Below are 22,811 nucleotides of genomic sequence, written 5' to 3' on the forward strand. Positions count from 1 at the left end.
ATGTGTGTTACGACCAATCCATAAACAGCATCAATTTCACCCATTGCATGTAAGATGCAGGCTTACCTGCATCTGGCATGCAGAGGTTGCACTGTTGCACTGTCAACCCCTCAGATTTATACGACTTTTATGGTAGACATCCTGATAGAAACTTCCTCTATGATACATATGAGTTTCACCATGCTGCTAGTTTGACACGTGTCATGCCATCTTCTCCTTAGTTCATTGTTTATGTTGACCCATATTTTTTGTAATGGCATTCATTGGGTGTTGGAACAACATTAGGGTCTGGATGTTGTTAGTCACTTCTGGATAGAGAACACTGGTGTCAGCTGTGCTGCTACAGTATCAATGTATTATGAAAAAGAGCTACATGAAGTTGATTAGTATTTAGACGGCATATCTTGCAAAGTATTCCTTTCTTCTGCCCCTTTCTCTGCAGTGGCTCATCTATAATGGGTGAACACCTATTATGTATGAGGCAAATCAGCCAAGCCAGCTGTGGGATGTTTTTAGCCATGCAGCCAAGCCCTACCATAAAACTGTGCAGTACTGGCATGGAAAACATCATGATGGCCAGAACTCCCCAGAGAGTGCACAGGGAAAACATGAAGAATTGGCTGCCACCCATTTTTGCCTATGTTGTGAGCATAGGAGAGCACTGCCTAAAACCACCATTGGGCTACACACACAGTAGCCTGAAACCATTGGGAATGGCAATGTTGATTGCCAAAAGCAACCCAGAACTGTGGGGAATTCATTTTCTTAATGTCAAAAATGGATGCAGTACTGGTGCTCACCACTATCAGAAAGCCTGCGTTTTAAAACCACCAGACTTTTGTGTAAAACTGAACAAATGAACCGAAACCAGGCCAAGGAAAGACTTGCTAAGAGGTGGATACAATGTACAACTATATTCTGAAATGACTTGAAGGAAGTAATTATTTAATGTATATATAAAAAATAGGATACACATATCCGGTTAGATCACCACGCTGTTTTACACTGTGAAAGCACTCCTCGAAGGAACACTCTAAGGAAACGGTCTGTTTTACAAAATAAAATACAAACTTCTGTAAGTCAGGAAGAAACTCAAATTCCAGAATGACGACCTTGGTAGATATGAAGATAGCTAGGGAGCACCTCTTACATAAACTGTTTGTGAGAGGTGAATGGTCTGAACAGGACCAAAATGTATGGTTGCAGGCGATCACACAACAGGTCACTACAACTGGGTCAGATATGTGGAGAGATCAGGGTCCCTTACATGTGGCCCTGAGTGAACTATATATGGCCCCTAAGGCCAAGGATGAACACAACAAGATTGCCAGGGTAGCGGCATATTTATATTTACATATGGGAGCCATGCAGGACAAATGTGCTGAAGGCCAAGAACTGGCAAATAGGCAACAGATGGCGTTAGAAAAGGCCCAATCTGACCTGGTCTCTTCTGAGCAGAGGCTGCACAGAAGCCAGGAGTCAGAAAACGAGAGTAGACAATACATCATTAAAATGAAGGAGGATATGGATATCCTGCAACAGGAAAAGGCTGACCAGGATACCAGAATTCTGGCTTTGCAGAAGGAGCACTAAGACAGTTTGGACTCCTTACTGCAGAGCCAGAAAAAGCTGGAGCAACAGACAGATTTCAACAGGGCATGCACAGAGCAGGTATCCACCCTGCAAATCCAACTAGACAGAGAGAAAGAGTAAAGCAATACATTGATTTTGAAAGACCTGGATACCCAGGCAGAGTTTGATGAAGAACACCAGAAAGCTGGTGCCTTTCAAAGGCAGAGGGACGACCTGGAGTCACAAATGCAGGCTCTTGGTCAAGAAAGGGATACCTTAGGCCAGGAAGTCTGCCATTTAAAAAGAAAAATTGAAGAAAATCACTTGGCCCTCCAGGGGCTGGGTGACCTCCAAAAAGAGCATCAAGGCTTGATAGATCACACCAGGAGGGTGGAGGAGGCTCTGGCAAGAAAGGAGCAGGCCAGTAGGGATGGGACTGAGGAGGTAACCCTCCTGCAGCAGAGACTGGCCCAGTACTCCAGGACCAACCAGGAGGCACAGAGAGAAAATGAGGCTCTCTGTCAGCACAATGATAGGCTCCAGCAACAGGTAGCCATGCAGGAGAGACTGATAGAGTCTAGTAAGGCCTTAACTGAGGAACTGAAAGTGCAGGCTCTTGCATTGCAAAAGGGAGCAGGGGCTGACAGAGATGAAGTTCGCTGGGAAAGGGAAACGCCTGAGCATAACCTCAGGAGCCCTAGTACCGGAGGCCTTCATCTCTCTCAGTCCCTGGACTCTGCCACCCCCATGTTCCCTGGCGCACATGAGCACAGGGCCACAGGGATGGCAGATTACTATCCAGCCAAACGTATGGGGCTCATAGGCCAGCACCACCCAGGAATGGAGGGGCGGGCATCCGGGTATGGGCACCCAAGCACAGTGCAATTTAGTGGGGAACCCCAGGAGAGCGGGCCCATTAAGGGCATCCTGAAAACCTCTGCCCAGTTAGGTCAGTGGGGGGGTACCCATCAAATCCTGGCAGCAAGGAGGGATCTGAAGACTCCTCTCAGCATTACAGACCAGGTCCCCACATTCTGCCAGACATTCCCAGGCTCGCAGAATCCGGGAAAACCTGGAAGATCAGACGGGCACCTCTGGGAGCAGTGCTTCGGAGTCAGAGGATGAATGGACCAGGGTGACCCGAACCAAAAAGGCCAATAAGGCAAAAAGGGTCATGCTTAAGGACCCATTGAAACAAATAAAGGCAATAAGGAGTGTCATCACGCCTTATCATAAGAACGCCAAGTATTCTGTTTGGGAACACTTGGAGCTCTATGAGCAAATGATGGAGACTTTCCATTTGAAGGACAGCAGTAGCTGCATCCAGTACGTCAAATGGACATTCTCCCCAGAATACTCCAGTTTCTTTGCAGGGCTGGAGGACCAAAACCATTCAAGATGGTTTGCATATAGGGCGGCCATCTTTAAAAATGTTTCTGTTGATAGAAATCCTCAAGAGGCTCGCAAGGCAGCCTACAATTTGCAATGTGGGGAGGATCAGGCCCCACAAGAATTTGTGCAAGAATTGAAGCGTGCCTTTGCGCAGACCACCAGAAGGGTGCGCACGGACAGAAGAGAATTTGTCAATACTTTTTCCATGCCTTGCCCAAACACATCATGACCCAGCTAGTGAGAGATTTTCACGAGAAGAGGTCACTAGACTGGGTCATTGAACAGGCTACCCGGATCTATGAGGTGCAGAAGCCCATAGAAAATAAAAGTAATGTGCAGAAAAACCCAAAACCAACAGCACCCCTGCTGCTGCCAAGGTGGCGGAGGTAAAGGTTGCCTCGTTTTAGATTTGGAGATGGGGGGGCCTAAAAACCTGCCTGCAACAAATAATTCACAGCCCAGAAGGCCCTTGGGCCAGTCACAGACAGGGAGTCGAGGAGGTAGTCCCACAAATGGGGTCCCCCGCTCCCCTGTCTATGTAAGTCCCTGCTACATGGGAAACCGACCAATCCTGGGTTATGTGTGGACTCCTCCAGCCCAAGGGGGGGATCCAGCCAAGCACCTGACCCGGGGAACTTCCCTCCTAACTTCCCCCAGGAGGGCAGAAATTCACCAAATCCTGGGCAGAACTTTTTCCCCAGGTATCCACCCAATTTCCAACCCCAAAACCATCCATCCTTCTTTCCCCAATTCCCTGAGCCCAGACAACCTAATCCGGGAGAGGGGAGGCCAAGGATGGAGGGGTACCCAAATCTTCCCAATCCGGGGTATTACCAGAGAAGGGATAGCTACCCTTCCCGGGATCAGCCCAGGGGAGAAAATAGAGCCCTGTATCAGCCTGAGCGGGTTTCACAACTTGAGCGCCAGGTCCAAAATATGGCACGGGATCTGGGTCACATGCTGAGGGCTCAACAGAACCCTTAGATGAGCATGCCACCGCAGAATGCCCCAAACTCTGGGCCTGGTGCTCCAGAACAATGATGGGGGCTGCACCCCGATAACCCACCGGTTCCCAGGGAGGAGGCACAAGGGGAAGGGGGATGTAAAGCCTTGGAGGAAGCGTCCTTCCCAACTTGTAAACAGCCACTGGAAAACCAGGAACCGGAAACAAAATCTCCTACCCCTGAAAGTCTGCCACCCAAAGAGCAAAGAGGAGGTAGGAGAAACAAAGGACCCAAACAGACCCATTTTGTGGAGGAGGTACAGGTCTTCCAATTTGAGGGAGAGGGATCCTCAGAGGACGCTGGGAAAAGGATCTTCTCCTTCAGAGATGGGGGAACTCCTCCCAAGGAAAAATGGGTCCCAAGAGATTCCAATAAAGACTGGGTAGATGTGGGGATTGAGCTGTCACCGCCCATCATTCTATCCCAGAACCAACAAAACCAAAAACCCCTGGTTCAAACCCATCCTAGTGACTGCCTCCCAAAAGGCAGGGGCGGCCCAGAACCGGAACCAGGGGAACCTAAAACCGAATCAACAGACTGGGTAGATGTGGGGATTGAGCTGTCGCCGCCCATCATTCTATCCCAGAACCCACAATACCGAAATCCCCTGGTTCAAACCCATCCTGGTGACTGCCTCCAAAAAGGGGGGGGGCGGCCCAGAACCGGAACCAGGGGAACCCACAATGGCTCTGATCTCCAGTTGCCAACTTTTTCTTTTAGATTCCCAAGGCTCCCCACAGAATTCTGCCCAAATCTCTTCTCTTGCAATGTCCAAAACCAGAAAATTGTCCCACCAGTTGTCCAAAAATGTGTATTATCTGTGCCCCCTTGAGGAGAAGGAGGGAATATATTATGCCCCGGTACAAGTACAGGGGCAGGGTACAATTTCAGCGCTGGTGGACACTGGATCTCAAGCTACCCTTCTGTCCAGAAGGGCCTTTGATGAACTGAATTTAGGAAGGGGAGAGAATTATCGTATTCCTCTCACCTCTCTTCCTGGACAACTCCAGAACTTTGACGGGAAGGAAATTCCCGTCGAGGGGACGGCAGATTTAGACATTAAAATTGGGCATCACAGGTTGAAACACCCGGTCATAGTAGTGACTCCAGAGGGCACCCCTTGTTTACTAGGGAACGACCTCCTGAGAAGGTTGGCACCCCTAATAGATTGTGTAAACAAGGTCCTCTGGACCCAGACTAGCCGACCAATAAAATTAAAACAGAGTGTCAACCATGTTAGTTTAAATGGCACCTGCCACATGGTTGAACAAAAATCTGACCAAGTAGAATTTCACTTCCAGAACAACCAGATTCCAGACGTGACAGTAATAGCAGTAGGACACCAGACTTGTCATGGGGGATCCTCTCTATTTCTGAAAATCAACCTTCCTTCCAGTTTAAGGTGGTATTCCACACTGGAAGGAAACACTCTGAAATTCTTTACCAATCCACAATCGGACACTCCCACTCCTATAGTCCAGAAAGATGTGAAATCAGCTCAGAGCCTGGCTGATATTCAGCAAATTGGAGATCAGTTGTTCATCCCTGTTCAGTTAAATGATGGGAAGGACTCTGTTCTCGCTCGAGTGTGTGTGAACAACGGTAAGTGCTTCATCATCGAAGCCATGTTCCGCCAACTCCCAAAAGATCCAGCCATTCCCACATTCAAACTGATAGACAAAAGTGGAAATGGACCTGGAAGCACCCAATTCTAAACATCTCCTGCCAAGCAGGTGTATGCTCAAAATCTCCATTGGCAACAAGAGCATAGTCCATAATTGTTGGGTCGTGCGAGACGTCACTGTCACCTTTTACTTAGGCAGTGACATTCTCAATCGCTTCGCCATTAGTTTGGACCTAATAAACTTCAAAGCTTGGTCCCGATTAGCGGATAATCCCATGGGCTTTGATGATCCAGAAAAAGCATTTTGGTCAGCTCAATTGCTACCTTATGCAGTTGAAATTCAGATTAAAGAGGAAGCCACCATCCCGGAAAGGACCCGACAATTCTCCCTGGAAGTGAAAGTTAAAAGAGGACAAAAATTGAAAAACCCTGATGCTTATATTCATCTAAATGCTTCTCTCCAACAGCAAGGGTTAGGGGTAAACCCAACACCATTAGTCAACATAGAACATGACACCATTCCAATAGTGGTGGATAACAGCGACTTAAAGAGTATTACTCTAGCCGCAGGCACCATTATTGGAATGGCGGTTGATGACCGGCATTTCTCCATTGATTTAGGAAATGAACTGTTAGGACCAATCCCCAAGGACTGTTTTGACAGTGACAGTGATGACAATACAACATCAGACAGGATTTTCACCCGGCATGGGGGAAACTTCCTGGTGTACACTTCTTGCCCTTATGGTAAGGAAGATGTGACTTGTGACTTCAGGAGGGATGAGGTGATTTTCCAGGTCCTTGAGGGCTGCCTTTCCCACCTGAAGCCTCCAGTCCAAATCAGCACTCTGACCAGGGACTTCTCCACCCAGCTGGAGGAGGCCGCTGAGATAGCCAAACCAGAAGTCTTTCCAGGCTTCAGGCAGATGGTGGAAGAGAGAGTCAACCTAGCTGATGCCTGTGTGACTCTGGAACAGAAGCAAAAGTTGAAACAAGTTTTCTTGGATTTCCAAGATCTCTTTGCGGTAGACTCATATGGCTGTGGTCGCACCGACATCCACACAACAACAATTCCCACGGACCCTGGAATGACTCCAGTGTTTGTGAAGCAATATCGTTTGCCTCTCGCATCCATGGAGTCCCTTACTGAAATAATTAAGAACCTTGAGTCCCGGGGAATAATCCGTCCAGTCCACAGCACTTTCAATAATCCGGTGCTGGGAATATTGAAGCCAAACGGCCAGTGGAGACTCTGTGCCGACCTTGGGGAGCTCAACAAACGGGTCCATACTTCCTGATGGCCTCTGCCCTACATTGACCAAGGGCTGGCCCAGATCCAGGGGTCACAGGTATTCACTGCAATAGACCTGACCAATGGATACTGGACCGTGCCTGTCAGTAGGGAGGACCAATACAAACTGGCTTTTACCTTTGGGGGCCAGCAGTATACATGGACCCGATCTCCCTTCGGATACCTCAACTCCGGCAATGAATTCAACATTTTCCTACATAAGGCCATGCTCGACCTGGGTGAGAGGGGTAACCTGGCTTATGTAGATGATGTCCTCATCAAAAGTTCATCTGTGGAAGAACACATAGCGGAGATCCGTTATGTTCTGACACAGTTGAGGGCCGCCGGAGCAAAACTTTCCTTTCAGAAAGCACAGTGGTGTAGAACCCGTGTTAATTTCTTGGGGCATGAGATTACTCCTCAGGGTCTCTGTCCCCAAGAATAGAAAGTGGAAGCACTCCAGAAACTGAAGGATCCCACAACTCTGCGGGAACTAAGGAGCCTCCTTGGACTGACTAATTACAGCAGGAAGTTCATTGAGGGCTATGCAGAGATCACCAGACCCCTGATTCATCTCTTGAAGGGGTGGTCAAGTGGGAATGGGGTCCAGAACAATCCGAGGCAGTAAGCCAACTCAAAAGAAGCCTCTCACAAGCACCTTGCCTAGCTTACCCTGTCAGAAAGAAGGAGTTCTTCCTGGAGACAGGGTTTTCTAATACGTGCTTGACGGCACTTTTATACCAAAAGCATGACAAGGTCAATAAAGTAATCTTCTATGCGAGCAAAACTTTATCCTCTGTGGAGGAAAAATTCAACGATTGTGAGAAGGCACACCTGACAACGGTGTGGGCATTGAAGAATTACCGCCCGTTTATCCAGGGGGAACACATCATAGTGGAGACTCCACACCAGCCTCTGCAATATCTCCAAAGTGACAGAATCCGGGCCGGAAATGTGAGTAATTCCCAAATTACTTCCTGGATTCTGTCAATGCAAGGCTTTCCTGTGGAAGTCAGATTGGGCCAAAACAAGAAGAGTCCCTCGTGCAAGGTCTGGCTGTGCCAGAGAAAACTGTCTCGAGGACGAAAGTCTAAAAATCAAGGACAACATGGAGGCATACCTTAATTCCCCACACAAAGGGGGCACAGATAATACACATTTTTGGACAACTGGTGGGACAATTTTCTGGTTTTGGACATTGCAAAAGAAGAGATTTGGGCAGAATTCTGTGGAGAGCCTTGGGAATCTAAAAGAAAAAGTTGGCAACTGGAGATCAGAGCCATTGTGGGTTCCCCTGGTTCCGGTTCTGAGCCGCCCCCCCCTTTTTGGAGGCAGTCACCAGGATGGGTTTGAACCAGGGGATTTCGGTATTGTGGGTTCTGGTGTGAGGGAATGCCCACTGTCTATGTGGATGGAGGCTCTTACCATCTTGAGAACAATGGGGAACAAGAACTGGTGGCCCGCGTAGGGAACGCATGGGTGAATGAGTCCCCAGAATCCTCCGCTGGATACAAAATTGGTCCCCGAAGTAGTTAGGTGGCAGAATTGATGGCTGTGCATCAAGCCATCCTCACTGCTGTCCAACATCAACTCCACGAACTGGTCATAATCACAGATTCGGATTATGTACGGAACGGGTTTGTGGAGCACCTGGTTAACTGGAAAACCAGAGGCATGCTATGTGCTAATAACAAACCTTTGAAACATGGGAAGTTAATCCAAAATATTGATGATCGGGTCACATCGAATGGGATGACCATCTACTGGAAAAAGATCAAGGGTCATTCCAAAGTAAAGGGACCAGACAAAACTGGAAATGACTTAGCTGATCAGCTGGCCAAAACCGGGGCCATCCAAGGGGATCTAATCAAAATAGAGTCCCTGTTGGGGGAAATCCAGGTCACTGCTATCACTAGGTCCCAGACAAATGCTCACAATGATCTTTCAACTGCACAATGGAGTAAAGAGACCCCTGAAGCTGATTTGATTACAGCTCAGAAGGGGGATCCAATAATTGATATGTTTTACCAACACATTGAGGACCCTGAGAACTTTCCCCTGACGGATACCAATTACATTGGGAAAGAGGACCTAAGAGTGTTGATGAAATGTCCAAAAATGTTCCGAATCCAAGACGGTTTGTTGGTAAGGAAATCTCAAGCTGGTCATGATCAGTGGGTGGTTCCTACCTCATTCCGAAGCCTGATGTTAAGTCACGCCCATGATAGGGCCACCGCCGGTCATAGGAGGTTTCATACAACACTTCAAATCTTAAGAGAGGTTGCATACTGGCCACACATGGGGCAGGACCTCGACCAATACTTGAAGGGGTGTCTTGTGTGTGCACAATTTCAGCCATCCTCCCTCACGCACCGTGCACCTCTCCAAAAGAGGGGGATGACACTGCCATGGTCAGATTTGCAAATTGACTTTGTAGGCCCTGTAATTCGCTCATCTAGAGGAAACAATGACATGTTGACCATTACATGCTTGTTTACCAACTGGGTGGAATGTCTCCCGGCCCCAAACTGCAAGGCAGAAACAGCAGCTGCCCTGATGATTAACCACATCTTTTCCCGTTTTCTTCTACCTCAAGGATTGAGTCAGACAGGGGTAGCCACTTCACCAGTGAAGTAATGACAAAGATGTGGGAGATACTGGGGGTCAAAAGGAAGCTACATATTGCTTACAGGCCAGCTTCTTTGGGGGCAGTAGAACGCTACAACCGGACAATTGTGAGCATATTAAAAAACGTTTGTGGCAGATTCTGGGCCAAGTTGGGATATCCGACTACCTCTGGTCCTAATGGCCATCAGATCTACCCCTTCATCTGCAACTAAAATGTCACCATTTGAGTTGATGACTGGACGCAAGATGGTGCTTCCCCAGCATTTGCTCTACAGGACCCAAGAGCAGACATTGATAAATGCCTCCATACCTCATGAGTATGTGGAGAATTTAAGGAAACACCTCCAACATGTTTTTGCCTATGCTCAGCGGAATCTAGAAAGATCAGCTGAGAGTATGAAAATGCACTATGATTTGAAAACCACCAGGAAGGAATATGATGTGGGAGACCGGGTCTATCTATACAATTTCCAAAGGAACCAGGCCAAACAGCGAAAATTTTTGCCTACATGGAAGGGACCGTTTGAAATTATAGACAAAATCTCCCATGTAGCCTATAAGATCTGTTTCCCCAAAGGTAGTCTGGTGGAAGGGGTAGACAAGTGGGTACATATAAATCAGCTAAAGTGTTGCCATCCCAGGCACACTCTGCAGCAACTGGAGGAGTCCTCTGCAATACCAGAGGGGACCGCTCCAGATTAATTCAGTTCCCATCCTAAACTATCCCACATAAAGTCTCTAAAATATTATGATTGGAAAAAAAAAATGTTTCATGTTATATCTTGTTTTAAAACAAGACTGAAAAATGTAACCGGATGTATAAAATGTATGTGTTCGCCACACCATTAATAGTGGTGGAGAAATGTCTATGAATAGGTATTGTCGCTTTTGCTTTATCATCCTAGGAGAGATGAAACCATGGAGACTGACCACGGAAGCCGACCTGGGGACCGGGAGCGAAGATCCGAGGGGCCCGGGGTACCGCACAATCCTCCCATCAGGACCAGCAAGTAGAACTGATTGATCGACTGGACGGAGGAAAAGATGCTGAACTGTGCCATCTATGGAATTGGAAGAAGATGAGGCGAACATCCCAGATCTTGCGAGTTCCATCAGTGAAAGATCAGAATGGCCATCGCAAGAGGGGGGACTTGTGGGAGGTTTTTACCCATGCAGCCAACCCTACCATAAAAATGTGCAGTACTGGCATGGAAAACATCATGATGGCCAGAACTCCCCAGAGAGTGCACAGGGAAAACATGAAGAATAGGCTGCCACCCATTTTTGCCGATGTTGTGAGCACAGGATGGCACTGCCTAAAACCACCATTGGGCTACACTCACAGTAGCCTGAAACCATTGGGAATGGCAATGCTGATTGCCAAAAGCAACCCAGAACTGTGGGGAATTCATTTTCTTAATGTCAAAAATGGATGCAGTACTGGTGCTCACCACTATCAGAAAGCCGGCGTTTTAAAACCACCAGACTTTTGTGTAAAACTGAACAAATGAACCGAAACCAGGCCAAGGAAAGACTTGCTAAGAGGTGGATACAAGTAAAACTATATTCTGAAATGACTTGAAGGAAGTCATTATTTAATTTATATATAAAACATAGCTGCATGTAAGTTGGATTTGAATGTAGAAAACTGGGAACTAAAGTGACATTTAGCTGAATTCTGCCTGACAACTACCCCCGACAGGAGAAACCGGCTCAGCCACTCTTCCCAGGCCTAGCTGCATCCTGCTGCCCCTGCCAAAAGGAGATGACACCTCTCAGATTGGGTTAGGGGAGGGGCACCTGGGGACTGCAGGAGGTTGAACAAAGCCCTGTCCTGGGCTCAGGCAAATGTTATATTGGGGGGGCCGTAAAGTGGCTTCCTCTTGGGAGAAACTGGGAGGGGCAGTGCCTCTGCTAGCAAGCTGAGCTTGGGGGAAGTGGATAAACCAGTTATTCCGCCATGTGATGTGGGAAGCCACACCCCTTTTTGACCAGGGCATAATTTTAAAAAGATAGATAACTCATAGTGCGGACTTGTCAGAATTATATAAGTAACATCATTATTTTTGTGATTTTTCCGTGCACATTTTAAGATGTGTTAGGACCCTGTGGTGTATTCTGGGGGGTTGCTAGCGGAAAATAGGGTCTTACTCCAAATGTCTGCATGTTAAAAATCTGACACTTCATCAATTAATGTCCATACTCCTTGCGCACATTTGTGTAATTTTTGGTAAATGTCCGATATTGGTAAACCGACCAAAAAGCGCAAAATGTTGTCATTTCTGAATCCCAGCTCGCAGGAACATGGGGCTTGAATAGAGACCTGTCTTAATTCATCTGTAATATGTACATGTAATGTCAACCACTTGTGTATCTGGGAAATATGTATTGGAATCAAATATAGATTTGTGGGCAAATTGACCAGGGGAGGATCCTCTGACCCATAAACAGACCTCATCATGATGACAATCCATTTCCTTCCCCCAATCATGGGAGAGAGGAGAATTGGGCCAATGACAAGTAGAGAGGGGCAGGCTCAGTTATGCCACGCACACACCCATTTTCTAAACACATAAAAAGAGCCACTGGAACCCAGGTAGGGACATTCACTTTCCACTTTCTAGCAGGACGCTTTGCTGGGAGACTCCAGACTTCAAATCCATCAACCTCCAGAGACCAGAGATCCAGAGAGACCAGAGATCCAGAGTGAGCAGAACCGGTGCTTGACAGACCCAGAGAGCAGAGCTGACCCAGATAGCCGGGACTTCCGAACCACCCGCCGGAAGTCCCGTCCAACCTGACCAGACCTTGACGGCTTATTTCAAAAATATAGTGTGAGTACTCACTGTGCCAAAACCAATCTCTTAGTTTAAAATAATCTAATCCAAACTATTTTAGCCTATTAGAACTGCCTCCTAGAATCGTGTCATTCTATCATCTTTAAAGCTGAAAACTGTCATCTGCCATTTTGAACTTTTAAATTCCAAATCTGAAAAAATACCTTCACAAAATCGTCCGTATCTCCGGAACTGTTTGTGCTAGGAGCGTGATTTAACTTTCATCCTAAGGCTAAGATTCTAGGCTTTCCAATGATCCTAGAACCGACTTCCTACTCCTTATAGGGCCTCCGTAATTATGCTCGACGCACGTGATTAAATTTGCCGCAATTTGACATTTTGCACAATTTCAGCCACGTGTAAAAATCAGCAGCTCCTTGCTTTCCTTTGCTAAAATTCGTTTTAACCTGCTAGTTACTCGTAGAGCATTGCTAAAGTGATCCTGAATTGAATTAAGGATCTCTCACTCACCCTGAACCCCTATAGGGAATTAAAAGCCTTTTTAGCATATTTTTCACTTAATTGCAACCACATCAAAGTATCTTGCCTGTGTTTAAAACTCCTACCTGTTTTCCTCTAAGCTTGCTAGGGGGGAACTGAATTATATTTGATTGCCTTCCTGAGAACTGTGTGTTTTCCTTCCATCTTTTTACCTTGCATAAAAAGGGGGGGGGTGAATTGTCAAAGAAAAGTGATTACATTGTCTTTTGTTGAAGTCATATTAGGTTATTTTCTGTACTGCATTTCATTCATCATTGCATTGTCTTTGAAGCCATAAAAGCATTCTCAGCTACTTTATCCTCTCTATATCACTTCTAAGCCATCAAAAAGAGTGTACCACTCTAACATTATCCATTGTTGGTCACTATCATCCTCACAAGTGTGCTATCAAATATTAATTTACTATAAAAGTGTGATAGATATATATTGTTTAATTTTTCAAATAAACCTTTTAGATTTGCAAAACAAATCTACTTCATGGCTCAGTAGGGTCAGGGGGGTTCTAAGAGAGGGGTGTTATACAAGGGTTCATTATCCAGATTATAACTTGCCATAAAAATACATAAATAAGGGCTTCCCTTGGGCATCCCAGACAAAGCACTGACTTAGTGGGATTGCTTGATTGGAGTCACTTACACAGCCCAGTGAAAACACTGAATGGTCCATTGGCTGCAGCAAGCAGACAAGAGTGTGCTCATGGGCAGGCTTCAACTATCAATGGGAATCATGGTTTCTCTTTGACAGTTCAGTATAGTAGCCCAGTTCACATGTCCAATGAACCATGCAAGGCCAGTGGTGTTTTTACTTCCCCAACCTTGGATAGCCCATTAGGAAAGCAAGCCGGGGAACTGCAGGCCTAAATGTGCATAGGATACTCTTCTATGCATCCCCATACATGCAGTTCTCCTTAGGCAGCATGAAGAAGGTGATCACAGATGCCATCAGGAACCATGAAACTCTCTCTACTGGTGGTTCTTGTTGTATTTTTCTTGGGTTTGACGAAATGACTTCTGCCTTGTAGGATTACACTGGTGATTAGTGGCTAAAGCAAATATTCAGCCCTCAAACTACTACTAAATAACAGTGATCCCAATCACAAAGCTAAAACAGGCACACTTAAGAGATATTCCTCCTTTGCCTTTTGCGGTAATGTGGGCCATGGGTAGGCTATGCTCTCATGTGATCTTGTAGCAACCCAAACAGCAAAGCACAGCAGTCCAAAAGTAGAGGGACTGTCCAATCAAGGGTCGATAAAAATATACTTTAATTATACAAACATCTGTAAAAATAACTAAATGGAAACACACTATACAAAATCCACCTTGGAGGAAAGAACACAAACTTAGCAAAAGTAGCAAGTTACAGCACTCTGAGTAATAACTCAGGTGTTGAAGGCAAGATAAAAACACAACCTTCTTAAAAAGGAACATGTCCTTGTATGCAAAAAAAATGGATTAAAGGTGGCGTAACTAGTCTCTAGGGCACAAAGGTAGGCTAAGGGGACAGTTAGCTGTCAATATTACCTTTCTGCAGTTCTTCACGGTTGGACGGAATCAAACCTGGCTGCTCAGTACTGGTCATGCAGTTTGAATCAGGCTTGAATGGCTCAGTCACAGTGTCCCAGACAGAGATCAGGTGTAGATCCAGGGGCAAGCTAAAGTTCATTGCAGCTAGGTTTGGTTTCACAGTTGTTTTGATGGTCAAGATGTTGCTAACTGGAGTTGCAGTTTGAGGTGAGTGGTCTGATACAGCATTGACGGTTGCAGTTTGATGAGCCCTTGTGGGTCGATTCGAATTGCGATGGAGAGTGGCAGCGAAGACACTGGTGTGTGGAAGGGTGCCTCAAAGTGGTGTTCAGCAAAGTGTGGATAACAAGGGCCACCATCGTGGGCTCAACAGTCAGTTTGATGGCCAAGATGCTAGTGATTAGATACGCACCAAGTCGGGTGGCTTTGTTGCAGCGTTCAAAGGTCCTGGTATGAATGATCCCTGAGGGTCTGGTTGAGTTTCAATAAAGATCAGCAGGGAATATGCTGGTGGTTCAAAGAGTTTGTTCAAAAGCAGTGCATGCAACGATGAGCTTCAAGTTTGAGATGGGGCAACAACACGCTGAGTCGGTGAGTGTCATTGTGAACTGTTTCGAGTTGCACAATTGTGGCTTAAATATCGGTTTAGTGTCAAAGACAGCACCACAAAGCCCTGTTGGATTGGCTTGGTAAAACAATCGCAAATCACGGTTTGAATAATTTAAATGGCATGAAAACAGGGATCCTGGTTGTTTAGGCTCTGAGGCTGCTGTGAATACCAATCCAGGGAATCAAGGATCAGAGTAATGTCCTTAATGTCCCAGCAGCAGTTCACCCTCAATGTGCCCTCGGGAAAGTTAGGGAACAGATCTTGCCTCTGCCTTGGACAATCAGTCTTCATCTCACTGTAAGAGGACATTGGAAAGATCAGCTCTCACAAAAAAAGTCCAATTAATTCTTACTTAAGTGTTTGTCCAAAAGCGAATCTAAGAAGGTGTGGGAGGCCTCTTCTTCTAAAGACAAAAGTCTACAGGTGATTGGACAAAAGCAAGCCTACTTCAAGGTCCCAATCCCTGTTCTTGAAACAAGTGGACCTTGACTTCTGACATTACACAAGTGCTTTGTGCTAAAGGAAATGGAGGGGACAGGACGGAATGATAGAGGCAGAAGGAAACAAGAGGATGGGCCCTTCCTCCAGCTGTAAGGGGCTCCCTCAATCTATACTAATCCCGCCCCTCAATAGAATCAAAGGCACTTTTAGTATGCAGCACGCTGGTGTGTGGCTGCACCTTTCGTGATTGGGTGTGCCTATTGATCTCTGTTGCCAGGATAGCTTCCTGTGTAGTGGCTGTCTCACTGGGGAGGTTGTTACCTGCCTTCACAAAGGAGCAAAGAGAGGCAATCCCCAGGGCTATTGTTTTGCTGCCAGCATCAGAGAACCTGGCAGGGGGAATGCGCATAATCCTTTCACAGCTGAGCTGGGCTCACAGGGATGAGACATGGGTGATATCAAATTGTTGTGGCTTGGATAGCTATGAGAGATGCTTGCAACCATACCTCAAACTGAGATATGTCTTATATTCACATTTTAATGTGTAGCCTGGATAGCATTCTCATAGGTATGCAGTTTTTAGTACATGGGTGAATATTTTAAATGGAGACCGTATGCTGCAGTGATTTGGGTATCATTGCAGCTGTCAAATGGGCACCCATGATTTTTAAATCTGCTCTTTGCCACTAGAGAGAAGGTGCTGCAGATCAGACTTCTGATGCAACAGTGCACACGTGTACACTATGCTTTTAACATGGTGCTTATGAAAGGGACATCTGATTAGCAGATTTCCCTTCCTGAGATGGAATCACCCGTATCACTTTATTAATATAATAATTAAAAAAAAAGCCAAGGCTCTATACCCTTGTCAGATTGCAATCCATCACAGTAGTGGGAGCCGGAAGGCCTATGTTGCAGCAGGCAGCATGAGGCAGAGTAATCTGGAGTCCGGATGTGGGGCTCCAGGTAAGAACATTTTGAAAAATATGTGCATGCAAGTGTTTGTGTCTATAAGTGCATGTGTGAATGTCAGACTGTATGTTGTTTGGGTGCAGGTGTGAATGAGAGTGAGTATATGAAAGCTTTATGGCTGAGGTGGTGATATGTTTTCTGTACTAAGGCATAGCATTTTCTACTGGGTATCAAGGGTCCATTTTACTGGCAAAGCCAATAGTCGTACAGAATAAGTTCTTAAGAGGGGATACTGAAATATATTATACATTAGCAGATCTAGCATGGACATGCATGGTTCAAAGACAGCATGAAAATGTTTTTTTTTTAATGCTGGAATGTACTGTGGAACAAGTCATCATGAAAATGCAATAGAAAATGTTCCTGTGCAATTATGGTGACTTACATTGTCATGTGTTAACCTTCCAAACCAATTTCAAACGGCATGGCATTTCACCCAATTCATTTACAAAAAGTGTGCTGTTAAATGCACCATTTAAACACGTAGGGCCCGATTCACGGAACATTTTCCTATGGGGTTACACCATTATAAAACGATTCTGTAAATCAGGCCCTTAATGTTTAAACTGTTCTCAGGTGAGAACCCCTCCAATGTCCTCTCGATTGCTTTGGCCACAGTTGCTACGGTCAGTCGCTCTCTCATTTTTGTGGGAACCATTTATGCTCCCCCCCCAATTAACACATTCACTCCTGACAGTACCAACTCTCTATCCTTGTAAACGTGACCACCTTTCTTAGCCATTTCCACTGGTGATCTGCCTTCTGTTCCTCTCAAAATGTTGTATGATCTTTTTCATACATATGCAAGTTTCATGCATTTGAGCAGACATGCTTTTTTGTATCACAATCAGATTAGCGTGTGGTCGGCAACATAAATCACGTTAGGTTATAAAGATTTCATACTGTGCCAATCACACACGTAATGGTTAACCGTGCCACTACCTTGTCTGAGAAAATGGCATTGTGTGCCCCAACCTTTGGTTACAAAACCAAAGTCTGTGGAGGAACAAGAGAGGAAAATAAGGCAAAATGTATTGTTGGGATAAGGAGGGACATGACAGGGATGCAGCGAACTAACTCATTGGAAATATGCAATGGAACTCTGACAGAGAACAACCCATGTAGATGGAATGTTGATTTAGAAAGGGGGGAAATAAGACATTTCATGGTAATTGGTATTTTCCAGTGATGGTGATTTCCCGTACCTTGAAGGAAGTTCTAAAATGTGTAAAAGGATGGGCCTATCAGGTAGCTTTCTTTTAAGAAACCTCTGCAAATCCGAAGTATGTATCGGAAATAACAGTACCACCGTCAGAACTGACATCTGACAGAGCTGAATAGAAACCGGTGCATCTGATAGACATATGTAGACAAACTAAGCATGCGAGGGAAATGAGCAAAGATCATGAACGTTTTGAGTAAGATCTTTCAGAAATGTGCACAACCCATTGAGAAATGTCCTGATAGCGACATATTGGGCCTCATTCCGAGTATGTCGGTAAGGGATACCGGTCACCGTTAACGAGACCGGTGCCGGTAATCTCTTACCGCCACATTCCGAGTTCCCTTTGCGCCCTCGTCCTTAACGCCTGGTTTTAGCAGGCGTTAGGGACGACGGCGCAAAGGGGCTTTTTAGCCAAAAACAGTGACCGTAAAGTACGGTCACCGTTATTTGCAATTTCCCCATTCCCATTGAGTCCTATGAGGGCTCATTTGGGAATGGGGAAGTGCCCTGGGGAATGGGAAATTACCGCCCTGGTCAACTCGGAATAGGGCAGTAATTTCCCATTCCACCACGGCGGAATGAGGCCCATTGTAATGCATGTTTTTCTCATGCAACCTATCAACAGTGATTTCATGTGCGTGGATCACATGAACATAATATAATGATCAATCATTCAACCATCTGTGACACCCAAATTCAGAGCTCCAGCTTGATGAATTGAAAATTTGCAATGAGATACGAAATCATTCAAATGTGTCTGTGCTTGAATGTAAATCTTTTGGCCGTGCAGACAATTTCAAGCAGCGTGCAATTCTTGTGCGCTTCTATTTTTCTTTTGGGAATCTTGTGCTTTTTGGTCATGTCAATATTACTTACCTACATTGAGTATAAGTGTATTTGTGAGCAAGTTTTCAGTAAATAAGAATGTTCAGAAGGCAACTCAGTGCTGTATGTGAATTATGCGTTGCTAGGCGATACTTACTATTGACGATGTCCAACTGGGAAATGCGATTTTCAATCTGGTTATGCCTTGAACTGGTGAAAGAGAGCAGCATATACGGTAACCAAAGAAAGAAACATTTCAGCAGCATTATAAATAATTCATGGTTAAGAGTCACGTATGATAAAAAAACTATTAAGTATAAAAGGAATATGAACGCATGAAGATCGTCTCTGTCTTGCCAATCTTGCAACCATCTCTCCATCCTGTTCTTCCAAGGGAGATGCAATATTGACATCTGACAAACATCAAAGAGAGCCTTGCTACTGTATATGTTGAGATATAAAACATATTTGGTTCTCTAGTGGGTAGCCTTGTCCACCTCTGCCATGTGGTCATTGTGGTTCAAATTCGTATCATTTTGAAATGCTATTCCTATATACGTGTTTTTCTGGTCTGAGCTGATTACTGTAAAACTATAGAGGGGCACTCATCTAGGAGATGAATGAACAGTAAAGGAAAATGTATTTCCCGAGAAAAAATGCATTTGAGACTGAACATTTCATTTTGAGCTTTGATGTCGAGAAATCTATACAATTGGTGTTCACAGAAAAAAAGCAACTCCTCACAGCATCCTTACTGTGCTAGGCCTTTCATCTTTTGGTGTGGTTGCTGGAAACAGAATATGGTCAAAACGAAGCTGGCAATAAAAGGAAGCATTGACAAAGCCAATAAGTCAGCTTGTTTGATATGTGTGTGTGTTTGTGAAGTGTAGTGCATACATGGGTAAGTTGGTGGAGATTGGACCGATGTGTTATCATGATGTGTGTTTCTGTGTCAACGTTTGTGTTTTGAGGTGTGCGATTTTTATGTGTGATTGTATGCATGTAGGTGCTCATGTTCACACCTGTTTTGCTAGTTAATTACCTGCCACTTTTCATGTGCTTTATATTTTTCTCCCAAAATATAACTCACTCCTATGAACATAAGAAGGGTCATATTACCCTCTCCCCCCCAGCCCCATCGCCGCACCCCTACATATCTACAATCCGTTTAGTTTCAAATAGGGATAGGTGAAAGGTTTTTGAATGGAGAACCTACAGAATGAATATAAATGAACAGTTTGTTGGATGTTTTCGTCTTATTTGGACGTTGACAATGTGTCCATGGTAGGAGGTACTCACTAAATGATGAGCTGTGAAATTGTTGCGCTTCTCTCTTTCTATAGGTTCCCATGTATATGCAAATCCCTCCCATTGTTCCTTTACAGAGTTTCTACAAACAGCAGGATACATTGGGCAGCATTCGTTTCACTGTCTATTCATTTGCATTGATTGATAATGAAAGGTAAGGCCAACCATTAAAATAATTATTAAGCAAGGAATATATGAAGGGTGCGTTTGATATAAAATAAACATTCAATTGAAAAAAATTATATTTAGAATCATTTTTCTTCTAGCACAACTTTTTCTATAGTTCATTTATTTATTTATTTTATTGGTACAGACTGATAAGTACAATAAGTACCTCTGATGAGCTTATGCAGGGTTACAGTTGAATTATGATAAGGTGGTAAGTCGAGTTATGGTATCCTCATAACTTCTATAAATGGTGGGTGAGTACCACTTGGGTGTTATCAACATGTTTGTTAGTAGGACATTTTCCTCTCCATGTGATTTCATGACCGGTTATCTTATCTAACACAGACAGGCAAGCCTTAATAAAGCAAGATGCGCAAGTCAATGCTTGACTCAAATGCAAATTCACATCTTAGAAGACAAGGGGCCTCATTACAGGTCTGGCAGTAACACTGACAGTGCTACCGGCGGGTTGCGACCGGACACGTAAAAATATACCTTCGCCTGACTTCATGGTGCCACCGGCTCATTACGAGTCCGGCGGCCGGGAAGTCAAGTGCCAATAATCTTGTTAATCTCCATTCCCATAGAGTCCCATAGGATGTTATGGCAATGGGGACACGCAAGCACTGGCACCATTGTTAATGGTGCTGGTGCTTCTGTGACAGGTTTGCTTACCGGGACCGCTGCGCCAAGCAGGGTCAAACCTGTCGGGCACAGCGGTTCCGGCAGTCAAAACCGTAGTTTGCCACTTAGTTTGCCGGTCCAAAAACTAGGGTGCCATTGAGCTTACCAGCACCCTTAATTCGAGACCAGCAAACCTGTCCCAAGGTTTGAACCGGCTTGAAGCAAATCAAGATTCTCTAGAGATTGCTTGCAAGTCAAATGGAGCCAAGTCATTAAGGGCCTGATTCATGGAAATATCTGTGCACTGAATAGCAACTTTGTGCACCATTCAGTGCCCAAAGACTCCTTTGTCGACTCATGGAATCAACTTTGCAGGACTTTTCTGGACCTTTCGTGGACTTTGTGCTGGCCTATCACGGCTTTGCATGCAGTCAAGCGCTTTCGTGGGACTCCACAGAATTTGTGGGATGGGCCTACCTAGAGAAATAAATAGGGGGCGGGATATGCACATTTCCCATGTACCCGGCAAAATGAGGAGGAACGTGGACATGTTGAGGACGGGCCTTGTAGTGTAATTACACAAAGAATATAAGAAGAAGAACTTGGGATTCTTACTCTTCGATGCAACGCACTAATTATTAGATTCACAACTATTTTATTCAGGATACCTTTCCTTGCAACAGGTGTAGTATATCTGCATGGTCAAAAACCCAGAGACTAAAAATCCTATTTGGCCTTGCAAAAACTAATTGTAGAGGAGTGAGGGTCTATCCACTGCACCTACCACTCACTTTCTGGTACAAATACCTAGAGAAAAATCACAGCTTTAGCATTTGTGATTTTTAATCCACTATGATCAATTTGCTTGGTCTTGCTCACACATGTTTTGACCTCAACAAACTCAGATCTTCGTAAGGGTTTCGCACATGACCATTCAAGTCCAGAATCCACTATTTCCAAATTCATAATGTAATCGCTAGTTTTCTCTAAGCATTACTATACCTCACATCTAATGTAAAACGTATATTAACTCTGCAATTATAAATAATTAGGACAAACATTACAGTACATGAGTATTACAGATTATAGAATTAAAAATATTACCACCCAACCAGTGGTTCAGTGACGTGTTTCACAGCAGGGGCGGCCAAAATAATAATGAGAAAAAGAAAAAGAACAGAAAAGTACAATCCTATTTTAGAATAATAATTTTGCATTCCAATATTCACAAATTCAATATATTGTGATCACAACCGTGTGGTCGACAGGACATTCTTTTAAATGGGTTTGAGCACCACACAACCAACGCAACTCAATCATCCACCCACACCCTTAATCAATTTGATATAACCTCTAAGGAGTCAATTTCTAAATCAATGGCCCTCATTCTGACTCAGGCGTTAAGGGGTTTACGGCGCCGTAAACGGCGCCGACCCTTAACGCCTGATTCCAAGGTTCCCTTTGCGGGATGGCTTTTAACGGCTGCTTTTTGCAGCCGTTAAAAGCCATGCCGCAAAGGGACCTTGGTGATAATTACGGCACCGTAATTTACGGTGCCGTAATTATCGCCTTTCCCCATTCCCATTATGCCCTATGGGGCAAAAATGGGAATGGGGAAGGGTAAAATGGGAAATGGGGATTTACCGCCCCACTCACCTTGGAATGGGGCGGTAAATCTGCCAACCACCAATGGCGTAAACATAGTTTACGCCATGGTGGTAAGGGTACGACCCAGGCGGTAACTTACCGCCTGGGTCGTAATGAGGCCCAATATGTCTAAATGTAGGGCTTCTAAAACACCTACTCCCACAGCCAGCTTCCCACGGCCAATCTCTTATTGAGAAAACATGTAACTAATTTAAATCTCACCCTCACAGATTACCAATCGAGTCCAGATTCCACTATTTCCAAATTCATAAAATTCATAATGTAATCGCTAGTTTTCTTTAAGCATTACTAAACCTAAAAACAATCAAATGTGTTCAATTAGACAGAGCCAATCTATCAATGCTAAATTTTGATATTGAGTGGTTGGTTCAAAGAACTCAATATGTTAAGATCCCCATTGTTTTACCTCACATCTAATGTAAAACGTTTATTAACTCTGCAAATTCCTTGTTCCTGTTATCACCTTCCAAGTATTAGGTTCCTGTAAGATAATAAAGACGATCACCAACCCAGTCTAATATTGGGTGATTTCCAATCTTCTAATATATTGTGACATAATCCAAGCAATTGCACAGGCAAAAGTGTTCTCCATCAA

The sequence above is a fragment of the Ambystoma mexicanum genome, chromosome 12 (assembly GCF_040938575.1).
Source record: "Ambystoma mexicanum isolate Mex_15411 chromosome 12, UKY_AmexF1_1, whole genome shotgun sequence".
In the NCBI taxonomy this organism is placed as follows: Eukaryota; Metazoa; Chordata; class Amphibia; order Caudata; family Ambystomatidae; genus Ambystoma; species Ambystoma mexicanum.